Source organism: Petaurus breviceps, unplaced genomic scaffold (assembly GCF_028583685.1).
Source record: "Petaurus breviceps papuanus isolate PSGF00001 unplaced genomic scaffold, PetGlider_PUasm1.0 688, whole genome shotgun sequence".
NCBI lineage: Eukaryota > Metazoa > Chordata > Mammalia > Diprotodontia > Petauridae > Petaurus > Petaurus breviceps.
In genome coordinates, this window is record NW_027186457.1 from 28598398 (window position 1) to 28620095 (window position 21698).

At 39.2% G+C, this 21698-nt stretch overlaps 1 long non-coding RNA gene across 1 annotated transcript in view; it reads right to left on the reverse strand.

Moving 5' to 3' along the window:
* Positions 1-18925: 18925 nt before the first annotated feature.
* Positions 18926-21698, reverse strand: part of LOC138174293 (uncharacterized) — a 16480-nt gene continuing 13707 nt past the window's right edge. The window contains exons 3-4 of the long non-coding RNA XR_011171667.1: positions 20622-20667; positions 18926-19458 (exon numbers count right to left, since the gene is read on the reverse strand). This is a non-coding gene — a long non-coding RNA (uncharacterized lncRNA). The remainder of the gene's footprint in view (positions 19459-20621; positions 20668-21698) is intronic.

Here is a 21698-nt window from a genome sequence, read left to right on the forward strand (position 1 = left end):
ATCATCATCATCATCATCATCATCATCATCATCATCATCATCATCATTGCAGTGCTTCGTATATTTTTTCTGCTTATTTTTTCCTTAGGGAGGGGGAGATGGGGAATCAAGACCTGTTATTTTATCAGTGTACTTACTTTCCTTCTACCATGGAGCCACCTACTTGACACAGAGTCTAAATTCATATCTAAATTATAGTTTTGAGTTGTGAAGGGAATGGAGAAGTTAAATGATTTACCCAAGGCAACACAGTCAGTAAGTGGCAGAGGTGGTATGCACACTCAATGTTTCCTGACTTCTAGAACTGCCCTGCACCAAGCATGTTCTTACACTTCTTTTCTTAGACAAAGTGGTCCCAAAATAAATGATTGTTGAATGGAAGTGCTCTGATTATAAAACAATGAGCTGGTTCAGCCTGTGTGTGCGTCATGGAGTGGTCCCACTATTAACAATAGTGAATGTTTTCATAATACTTCCAAGTTTTACATGCTCTTTAATTATATTATCTCTTCTGAGCCTAAGGACAATCTAGTAAGGGAGGTGTTATCTTTATTTTGCAAATGAGGAAATTGAGGATGAAATAGATAAAGTCATTTGCCCACAGTTCCATAGCTAGTAAGTATCTGGGTCAGAATTTGAACCCAGGTCCAGACCAATACTTTACCAGCTGTGCCATGCTTCCCCTCATACTAGAGTTAGGCCTGGCTTACAGTGTGGTCTTTGCATGGTCTATGTGGTCTATGCCTAGCCAAGTCTGGTCTCTGCTAGTCCTTTTGCTTATTGGCTGCTTGGCAAGTTACCTATGAGTCACTCATAATGTTTTATCTCTGAAACAATCTACTGGAAGCTCTGGAAATTAAATTACAGCCACCAGTTATTAGGAAACTGTCATATACAATGACAGTTTTGATGTTAGGGGTGAATGTCCTGAGATGCTATCTTTTCCACTCAATTTTCTTTTTGTTTCTTCTCTTTCCTTTTCCTTCCTTCCCTTCCCTTTTCTTCTCTTCTTTTTTTTGCCGTTCTGGAGTTTTTTCTCCACAGTCATACTGAGTGTGTTTTCCTGATGACTAATTCAATCTTCTCCTGAGATGTACTCTAAAGAAAAAGGCTCCAAGTGCTCCTATTATCACCCAACCATTATGATTTTTTTCTGAGCTGTGTCGATCAGGTATCTGGAATCTCTGTTTTCCAGTTCATTGCTTTTATGCTGGTTCCCTATTTTCAGATGTGTGCTCATGTTTTTAGATGGCTACTCATTTTTAGTTTTGTTACTTTACAGACACCATCTAAGAAACTGGAAAATTGTCTTTTTTAAGTAACTGTCTCTGTTTTATGGGTTGCAGTTATTCAACAACTGCTAAAGCTATAGATTTGAAGTCAGAGGACTTGACTCTGATTTCTATTTCTGTCACTTATGACGTATATGACCTTTAGCATATTGCTCTACATTTCTCAACCTCAGTTTCTGGAAAATTAGAGTGATGGAATCCATTCCTTCAATTTTCCTAAGCTTCATCAGATCTGGGGAAGGTAAGGGCTATGTTTTCCCTAATCTCATAGATTTACAGCTTTCTAAAGCATAAGTTTATGCCTAAACTGTCCTCTGAAGACAATATGCCATTTACAAAATCAATCATTCAACAAGCATTTATTAATTACTTATCATTTGCAGACACCCTTTGTAATGCTGGCCACTGTTTCATGTTCCACTCCTTTTCTCCACCCCACGTCTCCCTCTCTGCCTCCCAGGGTTAGGAACTTGAATCAGTATACCCATCATTCTCTATGGACAAAGCAGACTTTTCTGTTGATATAACTCAACAACTTCACCTTCTTTGAAATTCCCATCTTTTGATTGTATCACCTTGTTCCTTGATTATATATTTGTTCCTTTATTCTGCTCATCTCCAACTTACTATCCTTCCTTTCTCTTAAAAGCCCCTATTTTTTGTTTTTACATCACTTTCCTTCCAGAGTGTGTCCCTTTTCCTTCCCTGCAGAGCAAGAGTTCTAAATCTGCTATCCTTATGCTTCTTACCCAGACAGCAATAGAAAAAAAGACAGTTCATTTAAAACTAATCAGCACCTCAATTCATTCTCTCTCTCTGTATACACACACATGCATACACATATATGTATATGAGTGTATATATTTTATATATACTGTTCCATATCCATAGTCCTCAACTTTGCAAAGGAAGGAAGGAAGTGCATTTATTGTCTCTTCTCAGGTGCTAAGCTTGTTCATTATAACTACCCAGTATTCAATTTCATCTTTTCCATTGTTATAGTAACTTTACATGTAGTTTTTGCTCCTGCTTCCTTCACACTGCATTAGTTCTTAGATATCTCAAATGCCTCTGAGTTCTTTGTATTGACAATTGCTTCTGGCATAGTAATGTTCCTGTGTGCATTCCTAGACTACAATTACTTATCCATTCCCCAATCGTGGAGCACTCTGTTTTCGGTTATCTCCTCCTTTGTCAATGGATTCAGGTCCTGATTCACTGTCTTTTTTTTTTTTTTCATCCCAATCACGGCCAGCATCCTCAGTTTCCTCACTATTCATGCAGATGATCTAGCAAACACCCTAACTTCCGAGGTCAACTTTCAACTCTATCCCAGCCACCCAAATGGGTCCTTTAACCTTAGACCTCCACATTCTTGAAGACCTCTGAAAAAGGGGAAGGCATGGTCAAGGGTTTCAGGAACAAACTCATTGTTTATTTCTGTCAGAATAAGTAAAATTTGTCCTCTAGACTGGGTTTTTTTTTTAACTTTTTCATTTGGCATTCATTGGCATTGCATGACCTGAGGGTTGTGCCTGCTTTGCATTCAGAACCAATGCTACAGTGAAGTTGCATCATGCAACATGGACAAGCACTGCCAGAAACACCTCAGATTCATTACATGTTTGATTTTTAACTAATTTTTGGTTGTTGCATGTTTAGAAATCTTTTACTGTGGCCAAAGGTTTAAGAAACACTACTCTTGACAATGTCATAAGCCTGAGTGCTGAGAGGACAGCCAAGGACCCCTTTGGGGGAAATAAAAAGCAAACAAAAAAATGAAGATACTGCCACAGCCAAGATTTCCCTGGGTAGAGGCATGTGCTAGAAAATTTTGTGATGGATCTCTCCAAACAGTACTCAGTTCCTTTTAACATGCAAGTTGCATGCACACACAGCATATACCCACGTATATACAGAACTTGTTCACTCTATGTATAAACACACACAGTGGAATAACGATAAATATCTATAAATGCATACATGCATATAGTTCAGTGATTCAAAGAGAAGTGATTTCATCAGTGCTGGTAATCCCTCCACTAATGTAGCCTACAACTTCTTTAAGCCTTAGTGGATAGTGTATGAGACCTGCCTTTATGTGTGTGTGTGTGGGGGGGTGAGGGTGGGGAGCTGTAGTTGGTTTTCAACCCTTTACTGTTGAAGTTGAAGAATGCTAGAACATATCTGTACTTAGCTAAGTCTTCAGATGACAGATACAGTTCATCAGAAAGCTAATGATAGAAATTTTTCCAGGCTAGTGTGACCTCATAAAGCTTGTAGAACTAATATACACATTGCATATATAACTATGTAGTACTGGATATAAACTATAATAACAAAAGTAGGAGACTAGATTTTGCCTGGAAATTATTGCGCTTCCACTTGCTATCATTAACATTTTTCTAATTAAATATTAAAAATTCTAAATCAATAATTATGCTAGAAAATGTATGTTATTCAGTATTGCTGACTAATACAATGATAACCCCTCAAAATTCAACCCATCCTTCATTCTGTGAATTCTCATCTCTATGTTGATGATTCTCAAGTCTACCTTTCCTGTCCCAATCTTCCTGCTGACCTCAGTGGGTAAAATTGTTGGTGTGGAATACACTAGAATCAGAACCAAAACCCCCAAACCAAAACCAGAAGCAACAATTTAGGGACCAAGAGGGTTTATTGAGTTTGCCACAAAGGGAACCCTGGCCCACAGAGGTGGAGAATCTCTGAAGGAACAAAATGACAAAGCATATATAACTTTCAATTGAGCAAAAGGTGAGCTGGGTTTGGGTACCTCTGGGTTGGAGATGTCTTGTTAATGGGGATAGTGCCAGGAAAGGCTCTTCTTCAGGTTAGCTATCTCTTGTAACCCTCTTCTAATAAATAGGATTGTATTTGCAGTTTCAGTAGTAAGGACTGTCTGTCATGGATAGGGTGGGGGCAGCAATATAAACAAAGTCAGGGGCAAGAGAGAGGAACAGGAGACAAAGTGAAGCTGCTTTAGGTTTCTCCGCTACCTACACTTTCAATCCCTCATCTTCCCCTTCTTTTTAGACATTGAGAACTGGATTCCTGTGGACACCTTAAACACACTATGTCTAAAACCAAAATTCATTCTCTTTCTCCTTAAACTCTCCCCACCTACCCGCATATTCCCTATTGTTGTAGAGGACAACAGAATCTTTCCAATTCCCCAGGCTTGAAATGTAGGAGTCCTCCTGGATTCTTCATTATTTCTCACTCCTCATATCCAAGCTATTACCAAAGCCTTTGATTTCATCTTTGTGACATCTCCCACAGCTGTTCCCTTCTCTTCTCTGACCTTGCCAACACTTTAGGGTAGGTAGGTCCTCATTGCCTTACATTTTGATTATTGCAATAACCTGCTGGTGGGTCTACCTTTTTAAAGTCTCTCCCCAGTACAATCCAACCTCCATTCATCCACTAAAGCTATTTTCCTGAAACACAGGTTGGATTATGTCACCCTTTCCCCTAAAACTCAATAAACACGAATGGTTCCCTATTGCCTCAGGGAACAAACACAAAATGTTCTGCCTGGCTTTCATTGTCCTTCATAATCTATCTCCCTTCTACCTTTCCAGTCTTCTTATACTTTATATATATATATATATATATATATATATATTCTGTTTGATCCAGTGACACTGGCCTCTTGACTATCTCATGAACATGACACTCCATCTGTTGGCTCGGTATTTTCTCTGGCTATCTCCCTATGCTTAGAATGCCCACTCTTCTCACCTCTGACTATTGACCTCCCTAGTTTATGTCCCAACTAAAATCCCACCTTCTATAGGATGTCTTCCTCAACCCCCCAATTCCAGTACTTTCCCTTTGTTAATTATTTCCTATTTATCCTTTCTGTCTGTCTGTCTATCTATCTATCTATCTATCTATCTATCTATCTATCTATCTATCTATCTCTTTTCCCCTCCATTAGATTGTAAGCTCTTTGAGAGCAGGTCTTTTTCCTCTTTTTGAATCCCCAGCACTTAGCACAGTGACTGGAAAAATAGTAGACACTTAATAAATGTTTATTGATTGATAGGATATAAGCTCCTTGAGAGCATGGACTGATTTTCTTTTTTTGCTTATATTTATTCTCTGAACTTAATATAGTGCCCAGCACATAGTAAGCTCTTCATAAGAGTTTGTTGATTGCTTGTTTCAAAACTATCTCATAACAGAACTGGATTCACATCTTGCCAGCAATAGTCAAGGACTTCATGCTGCTTATTGTTAACAATACTCTCAGCTCCAACTCACACAACAATGTAATGCTGACCACCTCAGGGCAATCATCAGAAATAACTACATACCTAAATCTAGATTAAGAAGATGAAGAAATGAAAATCAAATGAATAGAGAAGAGTTGGAAAAACCTAGAACATTGCAAATCCTCATTTAATGGAAACTTTGGAAATCAGACATAATAATGAAATAAATGACAAGAGAGATCCAAAGTCTCAGATGATTTTGAAAAGGACATGGGCAGAAGAGATTGAAAAAAGCATTATAAGTGGATGAAATGCATGCCATCTCTGTCCTCCTGACTACTACTAGAGTTTACTAGGGTGTTTGGGGTAAGACCAGAGAGGATAGGTGAACTTATATTCCTAAATTTTCAGTCAATTACAAAAGGCAATGATTTTGTCCACCTGAGAAATGGTCTGTAGAATATTAGGTATAGATACATACAGCATTGTATAAATATTAGTTATTGTTTTATTATTATTTTATCATCCTTCTCACCTTATTCAATGCAGTTCAAATAAAAATCGTCCTGGGACAACTCAGTGTCCTGGTGATAGATTCATATATAGGTAGGTAGGTAGGTAGGTAGCCCTTTGGGCCTCACAACAACCCTGTGATAAGGCCTTACTGTACCCATTTACAGATGCAGAAACAGGCTCAAAATGTGAAATGACTTGCTCTGGGTCATCACACCTTTCTGTGATACTGGGATGCCCTCTTCACCTCTCTGATGCTCAGTGTTACACTAAAGAAAATCAGAAGTGGAATATGAATTCATTTATTCTGTGACTCTAAAACTCTATCCACTAAATCACCCTTTCTTTCTCCTAGATAGCTTGTGATCAAAACATAAACATACCAGAATGAAGTTTCATCGTTAAATGATAGGGAAGATTTATTTTCAGTTCCACCTGTAAGGATTTTCTCCACAAGCATTCCATGTAACACGAAATGATGTTAACATTTATTTTTACTGAATAGGGTTCCAGAGAATCCTAGTTATGCCTAGGACATTTTTTGTCTTCTCTGGATCATGGATAAAGTTTCTTTGGCAAACAGCAGCTGTTCCTTCCTGCTGATTTTGTTAATGATTACTAGGCAGGAAGTGCACACCTTTCCTGGGTAGCCAAGAGTGCCCTGAGATAAATTGCTACCATTTCCACCCTACTGCAATCAACAAAAGTGAACTGGTGAATAAGGGACATATTGTGAGCTCCAGTGGAATATCACATATGTTATGGAAAATAAGTTAGGTGTTCGAAGTCTACTCATGTCACTATTTAGGAAACAAAACTGAAGTTGCTCACATAGATGTATTATGTTTTACAAGACTGGAAATGCACAGGATAACTCTTAAACTGTTGCTAAACTGATGACACTCTGCATGTGTCTTTAGTGTGTAAGAAGTGTTCACTTAGGTGGTCATCGTGGCTCAGTATCTATAATCCCTGCTACCCAGTCAGGGTGAAACTGGTTGATGACTTGACCTTTGAAGTTCTGAGATACCATGGAGCTAACATCAAATGGGTACCCCCACTAAATTTGTCTGAAATATGGTGATGCCCCCAGAAACTGAGGACCACCAGGCTGCCTAAGGTGGTAAAAGTGGGCGAAGCAGGAAGGAGAGTGTTTACTGTACCAGGTGAGAAAAAGAACAGGCTAAGTTTTTAGTGACAATAAGTATTGCAATTGGGCCCATGAGTGGGTGTCCGAGATGTGATATGAACCTAGGACCCCCAACTCCAGAGCCATGGTTCTTTTGCTACCTCCAAATGTCTGTCTCCATACGTATGCCATAAGATTGGTTAAATGTGAATAAAAGCAAAATGTTTATTATGTAAATCAATAACTGTTTTATATTAAACAGTTATTGATTTACACTGTTTTAGCTGGGCTGGTTGGCACTTTACAACAAATTTAGAGCTGGAAGAGATTTTTAGAGTGATCTAGCCCAGTCACTTCATTTTACAGATGAAGAAACTGAGGCCCAGAGGGGTGAAATGATTTATCTGAGGACATGCTCATAGGGAATTGCATGACCAGGATCCTAACCCAGGTCCTCTGACTCTGGATCTGGATTTCTTTCTATCACTTCCCAATTGCTGTTGTCAAGTTGTTTCAATCATGACCAACCCTTTGTGACCCCACTTGGAGTTTTCTTGGCAAATTTACTGGAGTGGTTTGCCATTTTCTTTTCCAGTGGTTCCATTTTGTTAGGGCAATCAGAGGTAATTGACTTGCCCAGAGTCACATGACTGGGAAGTGTCTGAGACTGGATTTGAACTCAGGTCCTCCTGCCTCCAGGCCTAGTGTTCTGTCCACTGAGCCACCTCACAATCCCCACTTCCTCCATGGCAATTAAAGCTTTTTTAGCTCCCTGGATTGAATTTAGATTAATGAAAAAAAAATAATCAAGAAATAAGTTCAGCACATATGAATGGGTTTAAAGGATTACCATAAAAGGATTACCATTGAAATACATCTAACTTTGGAAGAAAGTATTGCGGTGGGGGTGGGGATGAAATGGAGACAACATGTGTAAAATACATTTGATGACAACCTAGTTCCAGAGTAGATGACATTATTTTAAGATTTTCAGTAGTCACAGACTTTGGGGAGGTCAGTTTGTCTGTATGTAATAAATCATGTAATGCCTTTCCAGCCTTCTTCTGGAAGCTTAAGAACATATGACTAAAACAAACCCAGTTCTGAGTTTAATACACAGGACAACAAGCTTAAGGACCAACAATTAAAACAGACACAGTCCTAAGCTTAGCATCACAGGCTGTTACCCAAACCTCAGCATATATTCAAATAATCAAGAGATCAGAATGCATGCTGCGACCTCTATTTCCATTTTTAAAGCCTTCCCAGACAGCCTTGGACCCAAACCCGTCATTCTAATTCATTCTCCTACTGCTGGATTCCTTTTTTAGAGAGAAAACTAAACAAGATTCTTTCTCTGAATACTTTTTTTTTTGCAACTGCAAATGAAAATATTCAAGTTTTTTTAATGTCACTATATGTCAATACCATATTCACATGTGAAAGAGATCACGCTGTCCCTGGGGGCTCATGGGATACTCCAGATACGACAGGTCTCATACTTTTTCATAATTGTTCAACAGAATTTCTGAAATACTTAAAATGGGTCAGAGGGCAGCAATATTTCTGAGTGATCAGTCCAAGTCGCTCATTATGGTGAGCTTTATCTGTGTTACACTGGTAGTTCTACCAGGATGTGTGGCTACTTTATTTAATTGCATGGATTCATATTTGATCCCAGCAACTGGATTGTTTGCTGTTTTCAAGTGAGAAGATGAGCAAACAAAAGCACACACATCAGTCACGATGGGGTAAGCAAGCAGAAGGATGTGTTTTCTCAGCAAAGGCCTTTTTGTTCCACAATAAAATAGCAAATGGAAAGTATCAGTATACAATTCCAAGCTGGACAAAGAATAAGTGTTCCGATAAGAAACAAATCTGATTATTACACAGAAAACTGTCAATTATTTTTTTCTTTGTTTCTCTCTCTCTCTCTCTCTCTCTCTCTCTCTCTCTCTCTCTCTCTCTCTCTCTCTCTCTCTCCCTCTCCTCTCTCTTTTTCATGCTAAAACCATAGATGCCAGAGAACCAGCTTTTAAGAATCTGCTTAAGGAATGTCCTGCTTGCCGTTTTATTTATTGGGTCTGATTCTCAAGCTAAATCATAATTCCCTTCTTAGAATGTTAGGCCCCAATTCCCACAGGTAGTTCTTGACCAAACTGCCATGGTATGTGTTTTGAAAACCCTCTGCTCATCCATTATACTCCACTTACCCTGTCATATCTTCTGGTTGTTGGCAGCAGAGGCTCATTTTGTCCTGAAGGAGAGAGGTCTCTGTGGAAAACATCATCTTGTTGATTCATAAAAAAGTCTCCTGGGCAGAGGAACAGGAAAGCAGTGAATACAACCAACAGAAAGCAGCCAGACCCTAACGACCTGCTCTAATGGGAGTCCAAAGAGAGCACGAACACAGCCTCCTCCTCTTCAACTTTTCTGTGACATCTATGCCAAGTGGAGAAGACTCGTGGCTGGGTGGTTACTCGAATCGAGGCAATCAGATTGAGTACAAAATTCCTGTTTTGTTTAGCTTCTGAAACCCTGTTAAGGCTGGGCTTTTCTATTTGAGCAAGGGACAAAAAGACCCAAAGAGTGTCTCGGGTACCAGTAGAGCATAGAGTAAGTAATAAAAATAGCTTGTTGGCACCTCTTCTCAGTGTATGGTGATACTGGGGATCCAAGGATGCCTCCTGCTGTTGGCTCAAAGGCCTGATCTAAGAGGAGTTTAGATTTTAACTATTCATTTACATAGTGACTTATGACTCGTCTAGAGAAAGAAAAAAATGAAGGCAAAATAATTGACCTTGGGGAGTCAGGTGTACAAACAAAGGAAATGGGGACTGTGGAACCGTCCTTACTGCTTTGAGCGGCTGGTGCCTGCATCATGTTCCACCTGTAAAATCAGAGAACCTTCCCTGAGAGTGAGCAAGGTTATTAGAAGTTTATTAATAATAGTTGCTGTATATAAAATGATCCTTTCTTTCCCTGATCTCATTTAATTCTTGTGATTCTCTCAAGAGGCAGGTGCCACAGGTGTCGCCACATCCCAGTTTAGAGATGAAGAAGCAGAGACTCAGAGAGCTTCTGTGGTTTTCCCTTTTTCATACTATGATAGGATTGTCTGTTGAGAATTGGAAGGTATCTGAAAAGCCCTCTGATCCAAACCTCTCATTTACAGATGGGAAAACTGAAGACCACAGAGGTTAAGTACATAAATATTATAAGCTAGTAGGGACCTTAGAACACATCAAATGCAACTCTCTTCCCTCATTTGACAGAGAAGGAAACTGAAGCACAGAGTTTTAGTGACTTTTCCAAGGTCACAAAGGCAGCAAATATCAGAGACAAAATCTGAACTCCTAAGCAATTCAGATTGTGACCTTCTCCACAAATTCTAATCTTAGATAATTGCCCGAATTACTGAAATCGTGAGCATCTTGAGTAAGGTCAGGTAGCCAAAGTGTATCAAGTGTGAGATTTGAAGTGTGAGATTATCTTCCTGGCTCCAAGGCCAGTTCCCTAGCCATTAGTCTATACTACCGCTACTGCATTTGGGGAGTAAATATGTGTGTGTTGTGTGTGTGTGTGTACATACACAATTGTTATAAACTTGCTTTTTATTTTTCTCAATCTAGCACAAAATTTTAAAACTAAATCATATTTCAGTTCCTTTGATTCTAAAATGTTTATGTTATTTAATTTATCAATTTATATTCTGATCAGATTGCTTTTTAACGATACACAGGAGAGATCTGTGTTAGACATTACAAAGGACTTATTGATTGCAAGGGAGCCCCTACAAAGAAGGTTATGCAAGTCAGATTATATAGAATGTTGGGTTGGAGGAAGATGAGCAGACAATTAAAATTCTGGTGATAAACACCCTGCAAGGCAGAAAGAAGGTTGATCATAGTCAGAAATTTGGGTAGCAGGGGCGGCTAGGTGGTGCAGTGAATAGAGCACTGGCCCTGGAATCAGAAGGACCTGAGTTCAAATCTGGCCTCAGACACTTAACACAAAAACTAGCCATGAGACCTTGGGCAAGTCACTTAACCCCAATTGTCCCTCCAAAAAAAAAAAGAAATTTGGGGTAATATTCCAACTTGTCTAATGGCAAGTTGCAAGATTTTGAATAAGCTTCTTGATTGCTATTAACCTCAGTGTTCTCATTTATTAAATGAAGAGAATAGATCTGATGTGCTCTAAGTCTTCTCTCTTTGGGCAGCTAGGTGGCACAGTGGTTAGTGTGTACATCCTGAATCAGAAGGACCTGAGTTCAAATCCAGACTCAGTAGCTATCTGTGTGACCCTGGGCAAATCATTTAACCCTGTTTGCCTCAGTTTCTTTATCTGTAAAATGAACTGGAGAAAGAAATGGCAAACCACTCCAGTACCTTTGCCATGAAAGCCCCAAAAGAGGTCATGAAGAATTGAACACGACTGAACAACATGTTTTCTTCTTAGTCTATAGCCTATGATTCTGTGACACTAAGAAGATTACACATACTACCAGCAATGGGAGGCAGGAATAAAAAGAGAAAGATGTGAAAACCTGTTTCCTCAAAAGGGCAAATTTTTCAAAGAAACTGATTTGTAATGCAAACCATAGCTATAGACTATTTGTATTTTCCCATTAGTCCCAATGTTCTTACTGTGCTAATCCATATACACACACATACATACATTTATATAGATATATACACATACATACACACAGGTATGTATATGCTTCTGTGTGTGTAAATATATATGTGTGTGTATACGTATATATTATATATACATTTGTTATGATTTTGTCATGTCCTACTCTTCATGACCCCATTTGGGGTTTTCTTGGCAAAGATACTTGGGTGGTTTGGCATTTCCTTTTCCAGATGAGGAAACTGAGGCAAGCAACGTTAAGAGACTGACCAAAGGTCATATAGCTAGGAATTTCTGAGGGCAGATTTGAATTCAGGAAGATGAGCATTTCTGACTCTGGGCCTGTCATTCTATCCATTGAGCCTCCTAGCTGCTACGTATGTGTGTGTGTATAGATGGGGAAGTCTCTTGTGCCAATCTGACACTTTTCTAAAGAGGTTCCCTTGTCTTTCCTTTCCTGGAATCTTTCTTACTCCATCCCATAAACTTTCATGCCTCATTTGCTACCGTAAAACCTGGTCCCCTCTTCTTTGTCCAGGACAGCTGAGATAAGAAACCAAACAGTTGTGCCTGAATGAGAAAAAAACCCTTCTCCATAAAATCAATGGCCTTCACCTCATACCAGCTGCCCTGGTATCAAGGTTATAAATCAATCAACCAGCCAGCAATCAATCTACAAGTATTTATTAAGCCCCTACTGTGTTCTAGGTACTAGATTAACAAAAATGAAATAGTCCCTGTGCTCAAGGAAATTAAGTTCTATGTAAAGTTCTTAAAAAAAATTAAAGATTTTATTGGAGGGGAAGCAGGGGAATGGAAGAAGGCACTATTAACCAGTGGGATCATGAGAGGCTTGATGTTGAAGTTATTCTTAGATCTGGGAGTTGAAGGAAAGAAGGGGTTCTTAGAGTGGAGATGTAGGGGGACTGCATTCCAGGCAAAGGAAGATGGGAGATGGACTATGCATGTGAGGACCATCAAGAGGGTCAGTTTGGTCTGTCTGTGGAAGGTGACAAGGGGAGGTCTACCTAATACAGCTTAGAAGATAAGTAGGGTACTGGTGCTCCCACCCCAACTAGGCAGGGAGATCAAACTTGGGGGGACTCTCCAAGCAGCATCGATGGCCTCCCTCTTCTTGTGGTCTGATTGTCATCACTATGTACTTGGATCCCTAACTGACCCTGCCTCAGAATCCAATTGTAGCTTTTAAACTTGATTACAATACTCCATAATAAAGGCCTTGTTTTTAACTCATTATTGTCTAAAGTGACACTTTCATAAGCCCTCTTCCAAGTCCCCAAAATGCTCATTGTCTCAATGTCTCATTGAGACCCCCCCCCTTACTCTAGTGAGGCCTAATTTCTCACTGTCCTAATGTAATAAGGTTCATCCCATGGGGCACGCTCAGAGTTGTCCTCCTGGTCTAGTCTAGGACTTCTTAAACATTTTTTTCCACTTGGGACCCCTTTTCATGTTTCAGTAGTGCTCACTAACATTAAACGTGGCCTGAGGGCACACACAGTGCAAATGCACATGCTTTGTGTTCAGAACCAAAGCTGCAGAGAAATTGTGTGATACCACATGGGCAAACACTGCCAGAAACACCTTGGATTCATTATGTGTTTGATTTTTAATTAATTTTTAGTCATTGCACATTCATGATTTTCTTGCAACACTCATTTCTCTTCCCAATTTTTCCTCCACTTCTCTTACTTGATTTTCAAAATCCTTCTTGACCTCCTCCATGGCCTGTGACCAGTTCATATTTTTCTTGGAAGCTTTTGATGCAGGACTTTTGACTTTATTGTCTTCTTTTGGTTCTATGCTTTGATCATCTTTGTCCTCCCCCCACCAAAGATTCTATAGTCTGATTTTGCTTCCTCTGTTTGCTCATCTTGCTAGCCAATTACTTAACTTTTGAGCTCTTTGTCACAGTAGAACCTCGTTTTCAGAATAGAGAGAGCTGTGTCACAAATTTCTGGGGTTTTGTGCAACTGTTGTCAGAGCTTTTTCTAGGCACCTGCCTCAGAACTATGAGGAGGACTTTCTCTCCACAGCCTCAACAAACTCTGCCACACCGGCTTTCCATACCCCTGGACCACCACCCAAGATTGTGATCCAGATCCAAGCAGGGGAAAGCAAGAGAATGCTGCCTCAGCACCATCAGAGAGATTCCTGCAAATGCCCTCTGGTTCCCCCACAATTTGTGGACCTGGACCTCTGGAAGCAGCCACCGCCACTTCTTCTGCCCTGGGGGCAGGGGCTGGACCCCACTCTTCTCTCACCCAGTTCCAAAAGAGTTTCCCCATTCATCTTTTACTTTAGTTTTGGCATTTATGGGTTGAGAAGTCTGGAAACTACTGTAACTGTTAGTGATGCCATCCCCTGAGGTCTGCTCAGGCTGGTCTGTACTGTCGGTCTGTGCCAGCACATGGGGTGACTGTGCTCCACTTCCAACCCAGAGTGTTAGACCCTTCCTGAAAGTTTGCCAGGCTATTCTCAGCTGGAGATGTATTTCACTCTATCCTTTTGTGGGTTCAGTAGCTCTAAAATTTGCTTAGAGTCATTTCTTCCAGGGATTTGAGGTAATAGAGGATGAGTGCAAGTAAGTTCCTACTTTTACTCCACCATCTTGGCACTGCCCCCTCTCCCCATAATTGCACATTCAGAAACCTTTTACTATTGCAAATTTTTTTGAGACCCTATATGGGGTTGTGACACACAGTTTAAGAAATGCTGGACTCACTCTTTTCAACCACTAGGGAGCTTTGGGTCAGTTCTGACCACATGCAGCTCAGGGACAAAGGGGTGGCACTTTGAGATGACAAAAGATTCCTTCATTAGATCCAGTTTGAATGTTTAATAGGGAATGCCCTAACCTTCCCCTCTCTCTTCCCATCTAGTGGTGAATCCTTTCAGGATGGCTTCCTTTCTAAGAGGCAAGTGAGGGAAGTGACTGTTCCCAACATCTGGAATGCATTCCCTCCTCATCCTGAATCTGAGCTTCCTTCCAAGCTTAACTCAGGGGCCACCTCCTGAAGGAAGCCTTTTCTGATATAACCACCCTCTTCCCTAGTTGTTAATGCTCCCTCTTCCCATCCCACTTCACTCTGTATAATTTAATATAGTTTTTTTTAATATGGGCATTTATATTTCCCCCCCTTTGTATCCTCACCTAATAAAATCTAAGCTCTCTTAGCAAAAGGACTTTTTGTAGAATCACAGAACACAGACAGGCCTAGGAGCCATGAAGATGTGAGCTGGAGTTCTGACTTTGAAAGACACTGGCTTTTTGTGACCCTGGTATGGTAGGAATCAACTGTGCCTTTGAATTCTTGGCAGAAGCCTCCAGCTTTTATGCTGCAGCATAGTGTTTGTCAAATGAGTTCATCAGTGTGTGACTTATGTATGCAAATGAAGCATTAGAAAGTAAGCCCTATAAGATAGGTTATTAGGTAATAAAACTTTATTACTGTATAAAATTTCTGCTTTGACACAAATGTGATTGGCAACCTCTTTAGATATTGTATAAGATTCAAAGCCAGCCACTGATACATCTTAACTTGCTCACAAGCTGTCCAGAACTGTAGGTCTTCCCTCTTCAGGACTCAAGACTTATGTCCAGGTATGTACTTTTAGTTCCTACACAGAGCATGGAAGAGTGAGGCCAGAGTTACACAGCCACAGCTTCCATTAGGATCAGATTGTAAGCTTCACTAAGAAAAGATTGCTAGAAGCTTGAGCACTTCTCTGATAAATCCCAAAGTGGAACACATTGGATTGCATAGTTGAGACATTCCTGAGGCAGAATTTGAAGCCAAGTCTTTCTGACTCCACAGCCTTTCCGCTAAATCTGACTCTTTCTGATTTTGGGTTCATCTCTCTTTCCCCTATGCCACAGAGCCTCTAAATGAATTGAAGTAGGACTAGCTAATGGATCTCCTTCTTTCACCATTGGTGACTATCCAAACAAATTGTGACACTTGAATGCGTGGGATGTTTCTGCCCAAAGGGAAAAATAATATGAACAATCTGGAAAAGCATGAGATGATATGTGAACTGATACAAAATGATCAACAAGGTGATGACAGCACTGGAAGTGGAAAGAGCAAAAAAGGACAGTGACAAAAGTAATGCAACTGAATGTTAAATAATGAAGAGGAGAGATGTGAGAAAGTCTTATCCCCACCTTTTTTTTTGTTGCAGAGGTAGGTGACTGTGGATATGGGATATTATATATCCTGACAGTCTCAGTTGATATTTTGTTTAGTTTCATTAAACTATTGTCTCTCTCTACCTCCCTCCTCTCCCTTCCTTCCCTCCCTCCCTCTCTCTCCCTCTTTCCCTTCCCCTCCCTCCCTCTCTTTATTTTATTATTTCTGTTTCTCTCATCTCATTCTGAGCTTTAGCATTTTGAATACTTTTATAGAATCATGGCCATATTCAGCCTCTGTTACTTCCATCTTCTGTGTATTTCTCTTTAAAAACCTATTTTGATCCATAAGATCCCTGTGAATCCAAATTGTTCTCTTCAGACAAGAGCTACATTGCTGGTGAGTAGAAGGAGAAAGATTATGTTAAAATGAAGGTGATATAAAGTAAAAAAAATAATATAATTTATCTGGAATATTATAGAAACTTTCTTACAGCTATTTGTAAACTTTGAGTTTTTTTCCTTATTAGTATATATTTTTTCTAATTACATCTAAAGATAGTTTTCAGCATTCACTTTCTTTTAATTTTGAGATTCAAATTTTTCTCCCTCCCTACCTCTCCTCCACCCTTCCCAAGACAGCAAGTGATCTGATATAGGTTATACATGTACAATCATGTTAAACATATTTCTACATTAGTCATGTTGTGAAAGAATTATCACAAAAAAGGGAGAAACCATGAGAAAGAAAAATAAAAAGCAGAGAGAGAGAGAGAGAGAGAGAGAGAGAGAGAGAGAGAGAGAGAGAGAGAGAGAGAGAGAAACAGTGTGCATCAATCTGCATTCAGATTCCATAGTTCTTTATCAGGATGTGGTTAGCATTTTCCATCATGAGTCTTTTGGAATTTTCTTGGATCATTGTATTGCTGAGAAGACCTGAGTCTATTGCAGTGAATCATTACACAATATTGCTGTAACTGTGTACAATATCATCCTGGTTCTGCTCACTTCATTCAGCATCAGTTCATGTAAGTCTTTCCAGGTCTTTTTGAAATCCATCTGCTCATCATTTCTTATAGTACAATAGTATTTCATTACGTTCATATACCACAACTTATTCAGTCACTCCCCAATCAATGGGCATCCCCTCAATTTCTATTTCTTTGCCACCACAAGAAGAGTTGTTATAAATATTTTTTGTACATGTGTATCCTTCCACCCCCCACTTTTTTATGTCTTTGGGATAGTCATATGGATCAAAGGGTATTCTTAGTTTGATTGCCCTTTGGGCGTAGATTGAAATCGCTCTTCAGAAAGGTTGGATCAGTTCACAATTCCACTAACAATGCATTAGTGTTCTGATCATCTTCTTTATATTTATCATTTTCCTTTTCTGTTATCTTGGCTAATCTGATAGGTGTGATGTGGTACTTCATAGTTGTTTTATTTGCATTTCTGTAATCAATAGTGATTTAGAACATTTTTTTCATATGATTATAGCTTTAATTTATTCCTCTGAAAATTGCCACCATTTATCAATTGGGAAATAACTTACATTCTTATAAATCTGTCTGAGTTCTGTACATATTTTAGAAATGAGGCTTTTATCAGACATGTTTTTTGTAAAAATTGTTTCTTATCTTTCTGCTTTCCTTTTAATCTTGGTTGCATTGATTTTGTTTGTGCAAAACCTTTTTAATCCAATGTAATAACAATTATCCATTTTGTATTTCATAATGTTCTCTATCTCTTGTTTGGTCATAAATTCTTCCCCTCTCTATAGTTCTAACAGGTAAATATACCTTGCTCTCCTAATTTGCTTATGGTATCACACTTTATGTCTAAATCATGTACCCATTTTTACCTTATCTTGGGGCTTTCAAAGGAAAGTTGAAAAGTGATAGGAGCAATATTGACTCTTTCAATTCCTGAGTGTTCAGCTCTCTTCCCCTCTTTAGCCTCTGACTTCTTTGAAGGGCTCGACCAGAGAGGCATCTTTTTGCTGGCAACTGACCACGTGTTCCACTAACCTATTTCCATTCTCTCATGATGGCAAATACAACCAATTATTTCCCAACCACTTACAGGAAGAACTCTCAGTTTTTAATGGCAGAACCCACTAACCCTAGGATTCATCTAATACACATTTTTCAGCCACCTATTACATGTTTGGTATTGTCCCAGGAACGAAGAATAGAGAGACAAAAAAAAATGAAATAGTCCTTGTATTCAGGTAGCTTACATTCTACTAGGCATAGAGGAAGGAGAGGGGAACCACATGTACATAAATCAGTTTACACAAAGTAACCTTTGTGGTGATTAGGAAGGGACTGAGGAAAACAGTAACTATTTCTAACCAAGGGTAATGAAGTTCTTATTAATTAAATCTTTCCCATAAGTAAACCAAGCCAAACTGAAAAGGAGGATGAAAAAGTTCTGGATAATACAGATAAAAAAAACTCCATTGCCTCCTTGATTTATTCACCTCCTATCTCCAGGCTTAGTTGTCTTCAAAACTTGGAATGTACTCCCTCCTTACTTCTTCCTCACAGAATCCTTCTTTTCCTTTAAATAGCTCAAATATTACCTGAGGTCTTTCCTAACTTTCATTCCTCCCACCCTATGCTCCATTCACTAAGTTATTGGTGCCTTCTCCTCAAATTACATTCATTTGATATCTATCATAGAATAGATCTGGGTAGCTGGGAGGTGCAGTGAATAGAATGCCAACCCTAGACCTGAGCTAAAATAAATTCTAGGACACTTACTAGCTGTGTGACCCTGGGCAAGTCATGTAACTCTGCCTCAGTTTCCTCATTTGTTAAATGAACAGGAGAAGGAAATGTCAAACCATTGCAGTAACCATTGCCAAGAAAACTCCCCAAAGGGGTCATAAGGAGTCAGACACAACTGAAAATGACTAAACAACAATAAAACATCAAACGGAATATATAGAATGCATGCTCTTTGAGGGCAAGGATTATTTTACTTTTTGTTTTTGCTCCCAGATCTTTGACACATAGTAGGTATTTAATAAACATGTTGTGATTTGATTGCTCCTTTTTCTTTGGTATTAGGAACCCGGTGTCATTTCACTATCAATGCCATAAAGTCTAAGTATCTGATATAAAAGTGACAATTATGCAAAAGTCTTCCCTGACATAACAGAGCTCATATTTTAATGGAAGAAACCTTGTGTCACGATGAGGGGATGCTTCAAACTGGAGCCCCCTCTGCTGTAAGGATCTCCATCCCTCTAGCAGTGACAATGAGACTCTGACTGTTGGTCTTCAGGATCCTGAATTGAATGCACTTGTTGAACAGCAACACTAGTCAGACAGTGGCAAGTGGGTGAAGACGCCTTTACTTGGTTCCTGCCCATAGGAAGATGACAGGGGAAGCCGCCTCCACTTTGAGCACTATTCTGCATAGACTGCTTTAGCCATGGTGCCCTTTCACAAGTGGTCTCACTCGGGTAGCTTTTCTTCCAACCTGGAAGTGGTAAGAGGTGGCGATGATAAAAATAATAGTAACAATAAAAAAGAACATAGTACTGTTATGATGATGATGGTGACGATGACAACATTGAAGGTCCTTTTCAGGTTTAGATCTAGGGTCCTATTATCCTATAATTGTTCTTTCTTCCCCGTAGGACCTATCACAAAATACAGTCCAGCTAAGAACAAGTAATAATACTAGCTAGCATTAATATTGCACTTTAAGGTTGGCAAATTGCTTTATATAGGCTAACTTTGATTCTCATAAAAAATCCTGTGAGGTTGATGCTCTTTATTATCCTCATTTACAAATGAGGAAACTAAGGCACAGAAAGACTAATTGATTTCCCCAGGAGTCACACAGCTAGTGTCTGAGGCAGGATTCCAACTCAGATCTTCCTGAATCCAAGTCTTGTACATTCTTTGTCTGCTGTGCCACCTAGTGACTTTAACAATGTAAGACAAGCTCAGTATATACTGAATATTTTACCACGTGGAGAAACAAACAAAAAAAACCAAACAAAAAAAAAAACTCTTTAGAAGTCACGATGGATTGTGAATTAATAAAGTATCAGAGATCTATAGGGATCAAGGAAGAGTAGGAAAAAGAAAACATGTGGTGATCCATAGAGTGCTGAGAGCACTTCAGAGTTAAAATATCTCTTTCATTCAACATCCTTATGGGGTAGGCAGTACAAGGTTTGAAAATGAAATTATTAATAATATTAAATAATTTAATAAAATATAAATTGATGCATACAAATAAATATAAAATAATTAGGTAAAGATGAATGACTGATGGACAGAGAGAGTTTCATCTTTGTGCTTGTTTCTCTAGTTCTTAGCACAGTATACATGGCATAAGATAAATGCTTCCTATGTTCTTGTTGATTGACTAATTAGCAGATCACCTGCTCTATTGGTATCTGTGCCATGTCAAGAAGTTGAGAGGATGCCACTTTTCATATTGGGGATGCCTTCTAGAGGAGAACATATAAGAGGAAATGGACATGAGTGTACAGCATGGGAAGACATGGATGGGTTGTGAATTTCATTAGAAATGAATGGCCACATGGACAAAACCTATTAAAATGCTGACCACCTTTTCCCGTCTTCTATAAGATTATGTATATCATGAGGACAAGGATGATATCTTACCTCAACTGTTTATCTATTCCAGCACCTGCCGTGATGCTCTCTGTACCTAGAATTGCAAAACTTGAAAAGTGAGAGAATTTAAAGAACACTTCATCCATCCATACTGGAAGGAATATCTGCTAACATACCTAACTAGTGGTTATTAAACTCTTATATAGTGGTTATAAAACTCGAAAGCTTCCAATGGCGGCGGTGGGGAACCCACTGTCTCCCGCGTCGATCCATTATAATTTTGGGCTGCTCTAAATTGTTAGGAAGCTTTTCCTTTCATCATTTTGCCCCTTTGATAATTCTGTTCTTCACTCCTAGTTCACCCTTGGTGGCCAAGCAAAGCAAATTTAATCTCTTCAACATGTTAGTCCTTCAAATACTTAAAGATAAGACTCTCCTTTTGCCTAGACTAATGTCCTCATTTTCTAGGCTCATATGTATAGCTCATAGGCTATACAAATACACAAGGTCCTTTTAGTCATCTTTCTTTCCTTCTTCTGGACACTTTCTAGCTCATTGATGTTATTGTTAAACTATGTCATTCAGAACTGAGCACAATATTCCAGATGAGGTCAGGTCAGGACAAGTATACCGAAGGGTTATCACCTTATTCTTCCAAGTGGTTTCTTTATTAACAAATCCTAAAATTTCTTTAGCTTTTTTGGCCACCATGCTACCCTGTTGGCTTATGTTAGTTTGTAGTGCATTAAAACACTCAAAGTTTTATGGCTATCTAAAAATGTCTCCTTTATCCTATACTTTAGAGGGTGACTTTTTAAATCCCAATGTAAAAATTTACATTTATTATTATTGCAGTTCATGATTTAGACCAATGTTCTAGTCCATTTAAGGACTTATTGAATCTGGATTTGTCTTCCAGAGTGTTAGGTATTCAAAGCAGGTGCAGAATAAGTGGCTTCCAGGATCACACAGTGAGTGTCTGAGGCTGGATTCGAACTCGTCTTCTTGGTTTCACACCCAGTGCACTCCTTCCACTAAGCCACCTAAGTGTTCTCCCTCCCTCTCCCTCTCCCTCTCCCTCTCCCCACCCCACCCCCGCACTCGCCGTACCACCCCCATTTCTCT